General features: G+C 40.9%; 1 pseudogene; it reads right to left on the bottom strand.

The window, feature by feature from the left end:
* Positions 1-1,997: 1,997 nt before the first annotated feature.
* LOC123827408 lies at positions 1,998-3,078 on the bottom strand (annotated as a pseudogene).
* Positions 3,079-5,165: the final 2,087 nt, after the last annotated feature.

Here is a 5,165-nt window from a genome sequence, read left to right as displayed (position 1 = left end):
AAAGAAAAGCAGAAAACACAGAAATGAACGGAGTAACGAAGTAACGGAGCCAAAGATTTCTGACAAGGCTTGAAGTGACTGGGCCATTTGTCATCGAGGGGAACTGCATTGATGAACCAAGTACAATCCCAGGTGGATAAATGAGAGTTTCAGAGTGAAGAGGAGGAGGCGGGGGAGGAAGAGGAAAAGGCATAATTATGTATAGTAAAATGTCCCTGGGAATTATAAATCATCCTTTAGCTCTAAACCAAGTCTCTGATATTTATTTAAAGCCCTGAGCCTAAAGGCAGGTGACTGCCTAAGAACGTACCATCACCAAACAAGAGCAAGCAGGCCCAGGGGCCCCAGGATTAGATGGATCCTTTCAACATCAGTCAGGCTCAGACCACGAGTCTTTATTGGCTGTTTGAAATTATTATAGACTATGCTACAACAATTGCTGAGCATCAAATTGAGCAGTCAGGATGATTTTGAAAACAGACTTAGTCAATATTCTCTCTCTTAGGCCATTCTCTCTCTTAGGAGTCAGAACTAAGTTTTCTCTGCTAAAAATAAGGCGAAAGTCGTGGCGGTGTCCCGAGGACACACAACACAGTGATGTGCTGTGCAGCCGAGAGGAAAGCACTGACAGTGACTGATTGCCTCAAAAATGGTCCTTAGCACAAAACAATTCCACACCTTTACTGGGAGAACATATTCTAGAATGCAATGATGACATGGAGTTATGACATTTGAATTCATATGTGTTGAGGGAGTGCCTCAAAGTCTATCTCAAAAGGTTTGAATTCCTGCTAAAAGTCACTTACAAGAGACTCAACAAAGTACTTGGTAAGGCTGCCAGGTCAACAGGTACATAGAGTTGTGTACCTAGATGAGCAGAATATTGTACTTTTAAAAACACATTATTTTTATTTTTTGAGGTAAAGGAAGCCTTACTTTGAGATGACAGTAGGAGCAGAATTTTCATTGTTAAAGAAACATACAGTACCAACACGTGTTTGTCCCTTTAGCAACCAAGAAAGTATTTCTTGGTGGCAACTTTCTGCATTCACCAAATAGTTGAGAACTTTTCATAAAAAAAACAAATGGTTTCAAGTACCAACTAAACTCTAAACTCTTGGAATCCCTCCCCCTATCTCACCTTCCTTGTGTAACCAGTGACATGTCTGACCAGGTGTGTTAGGCTAAAAAATGCCCCACCCCCACTCCAAGGATACCCCTGTTTTAATCCCCAGAACCTGTGAATGTTACCTTCTATGAGGTCTGTCCAGAAGGTATCAAGCCGTGTAATATGAAAAATAGAGACATTTGTTGAAGAAGATTCAAGATACAAGAAACATTGTAAATAGAACAATGATGCCTTAGTCCCCTTCAAAGTAGGCACCTTGGGACCTCCCACAGTTCTCCCAATTGCTATCAGATGCCCCATCATATTTTCCTAAATCTCATGATCTGAAATCTCTTCCCTTTCAAAGGGGATTCTAGTTTTGGGAAAAGCCAGAAGTCACAGGGTGTCAAATCTGGGCTATAGAGGGGTGAGTCACCTGGGTGATTTCATGTTTTGCCAAAAACCTCTGCACAAAACATAATGCATGAGTGGGCATGTTGTCCTGAAGCTGCTAATCACCAGCTGCCCATAGGTACGGCCTTCTAAATCATCCAAATATTTTCTGCAGAGGAATGTTCAAGCTTAACACAAAATATGATGCAGATTCATTGCTCTACTTGTTCAGTCATTTTGAATGTGACGGTCACACAGTGTGCATCCTCACTCAGCTGCATCTACTGTCCCCACTGACTAACACAATGAGGTCACCATTGTTCACGTGTGTACATTCCAGTCTACTCTTCTTGGCTGCCAGGTTACATCAATGTCGTACCAACCATTCCTGTTACATTAACAATGGCTGAATTTTTTCCTGGGACAGACCTCTATCAAAAGAGACTTTGCTGATATGATTAAGTTAAAGGAATTGCTATAGGGAGATTATCCTGGATTACCTGAGTGGCCCCAATGTGCTCACTATAACTTTTTTTCCCCCAGCATCCAAAATCTTTTTAATTGCAAGGTAGAATCTGGGGTTAGTTTTTGTAGCTGGACTGGCCCTTCAGCCTCTGGCATGCTTGAACTCACAGCCCTTGGATAGTAAGAAGGGTTGGATGTGGCTGTGAGGACACCTAGGGCCTTCCCAAAAAGCCTGTACACCTCTGAGCCCTCGCAAGGACCAGAAAGCAAGACACTGCCACAGCCATTGAGGGAATCCAGGGCCTGCTTGTCCAAGATGAGAATCTTGCCCTCAACCTTGAGGATGTAGCTCTGGGCATGACTGCTCACACAAAGTGCACACACTTTCAGTTTGGGAACCCCTAAACATGTACGTCATTGCTTATAATCCCTACAACCACAGCAATTTTGCCCTCACAGCCAGGAAGCTTCATCTTCCAGATCATCAGGAAAAGGGACAGAGACAGCCTGTTGGTGCAACTCATGAACAACCTCTTCAGCAAACTTGGGTGAAAGTGGAGTTGGTTCCCTGGCCATAAATCTGTAGAGCTTGACCAACAGCCTAGGAAGATGAACTGGCTCTTGGGCTCCTTGCACTGAAACTTTCATTCTTTGTAGTAGCTAATGTCCACTCCTGTGATGGTGCCTCCTGTGCCACCAGGTCCAGAAAGCAATCACTAGAGTTCATATGAGAGAGATGCAGGAAAGCAGAAGACTAGTGGGAAATATGATAACATAAGCAAAAGGTTGGAGTGATGGAAGGAAGGAGCCATAACCAAAGAATAAAGGCAGCCTCTATTCCTTCTTTTTTTATTATTTTTTTAAATGTATTGATTTTAGAGAGAAAGGAAAGGAGAAAAAGAGAGACATCAATTTATTGATGTTCCACTTATTTATGCATTCATTGCTTAATTTTTTTATGTGCCCTAACTGGGGATCAACCCACAACCTTGGGGTATCAGGATGATGCTCTAACCAACTGAGCTACATGGCCAGAGCTTCAGGCGGCCTCTAGAAGCTGATAAAAGCAAGAAAAGATCCTCCACTGAAGCCTTCAGAAGCTGTGCTATCATCTTGATTTGAGACTTCTGACATCCAGAACTCTAAGAGAATATCTTTAAAACTCAGTGTGTGGTAATTTGTTACAGCAGCAAAGCAAACTAATAAATCGGGGGTTGGCAATGCTCTAATCATCTGAGCACTGTTGTTACTCCAGCTTGGAGAGCTATGCAGGGCAGAGGCTAGAAAGGAACAGACTCACACATGAACTTGGCCCAATGACTTCAGATCATGGTTCCACATTCACAGTGCTAACTGGAAAAAGGCATAACCACATCATTACATCCCAAACTTGTTTGTCAGCTTATAGAATACTAAGGGTGCTGCAAAGAAACAGAACGACTAGTGTGTTTGTGTGTGTGTGTGTGTTTACTTAATATTGTATTTTCTTTTTTTAAATTATGTTATTGTTGTTCAAGTACAGTTGTTTGCATTTACCCCCCCCACTCCCCCCACCCTAGCTATCCCCACCTGCCTCTCCTGCTTCCACCCCTCCCCCTTGGTTTTGTCTATGTGTCCTTTTTAGTAGTTCCTGAAAACCCTTCCCCCCACTGTCCCCTCCCCCTTCCCCTCTTGTTACTGTCAGATTGTTCTTAATTTCAATGTCTCTGGCTATATAACAAACAAGCAAGCAAAACGTATTTTCTTCCATTACCATTTAGTCTCTTTTTAGTCCTCTCCACCCAGCAATCATCACACTGTTATCCATGTCCATGAGTCCTTTTTCCTTTTTGTTCAATCCCTCCACCCCATAACCTTCCCTCTCCCCCAATAGCTGTCATCCTGCTCTCTATCTGTGAGTCTGTCCCCATTTTCCTTGTTCAGTTTCTTCCTTGGATTCCAAATATGACTAAAATCATATGTGGTATTTGTCTTTCTCTGACTGGTTTATTTCACTTAGCATAATGTTCTTCAGGTTCACCCACACTGTCACAAAGGGTAAAATTTTCTTGTTTTTATGGCTGGGTAGTATTCCACTGTGTAGACGTCCATGTTCCATAGTTGTTTTATCCACTGATGTGCTGATGAGCACTTGGGCCACTTCCATATCTTGGCAACTGTAAATAACACTGTAATGAACAAAGGGGTACTTATGTTATTTTGAACTAGTGTTTTGGGTTCCTTTGGATATATTCACAGAAGTGAGATTGTTGGGTCAAAAGGCAGATCCATTTTTAATTTTCTGAGTTATCTCCATACAGCTTTTCACAGTGGCTGCACCAATCTGCATTCCCATCAGCTGTGCAAGAAGGGTTCCCCTTTCTCCACATCCTCTCCAGCACTTGTTTATTGATTTATTGATGAGAGCCATTCTGACAGGTGTGAGATGGTATCTCACTGTGGTTTTAATTTGCATTTCTCTGATGATTAGTGACATTGAAATCTCTTCATATGTCTATTGGCCATCTTTGTGTCCTCCTTAGATAAGTATCTATTCAGGTCCTGTGCAAAAACTTTTTAGTTTGATGCAGTCACATTTGTTTTTCTTTTGTTTCTCTTGCCTGGGGAGACATATCCAATAAAATATTGTTATAAGTAATATTGCTGCTTATGTTTTCTTCTAAGGTTTTTATGGTTTCAGGTCTAACATTTAAGTCTTTAATTCATTTTTAATTTATTTTTGTGTGTAGTTTCATTTTTGTGCATATATCTATCAAATTTTCCCAACATCATTTATTGAATAAATTAGCTTTAGCCCATTGTATGTTCTTTCTTCCTCTGTCAAATATTAATTGTCTAAAGTTGAGGGTTTATTTCTGGGTTCTCTATTCTGTTCCATTGATCTGTGTCTGTTTTTATGCCAGTACCATGCTGTTTTGGTGACTATGACCTTACAGGATAAAATTATATTAGGTAGAATGATTCCTCCAACTTTGTTCCTCTTTCTTAGGATCACTGTTGCTATGCAGAGCCTTTTGTGGTTCCATATAAATTTTTGAAATATTTATTCTAGTTCTGTGAAATATGTCCTTGGAATCTTGATTGGAATTGCATTGAAACCATAGATTGCTTTGGGTACTATGGACATTTTAATAAAGTTAATTCTTCAAGCCATGAATTGTATGTGCTTCCAGTTATTTGTGTCTTCTTCAATTTCTTT

Source organism: Phyllostomus hastatus, unplaced genomic scaffold (assembly GCF_019186645.2).
Source record: "Phyllostomus hastatus isolate PE091 unplaced genomic scaffold, TTU_PhHast_1.1 phas_contig_86, whole genome shotgun sequence".
Lineage (NCBI taxonomy): Eukaryota > Metazoa > Chordata > Mammalia > Chiroptera > Phyllostomidae > Phyllostomus > Phyllostomus hastatus.
The sequence above is the reverse complement of the archived record's forward strand: the minus strand, read 5'-3'. Positions and strand labels throughout refer to the sequence as shown.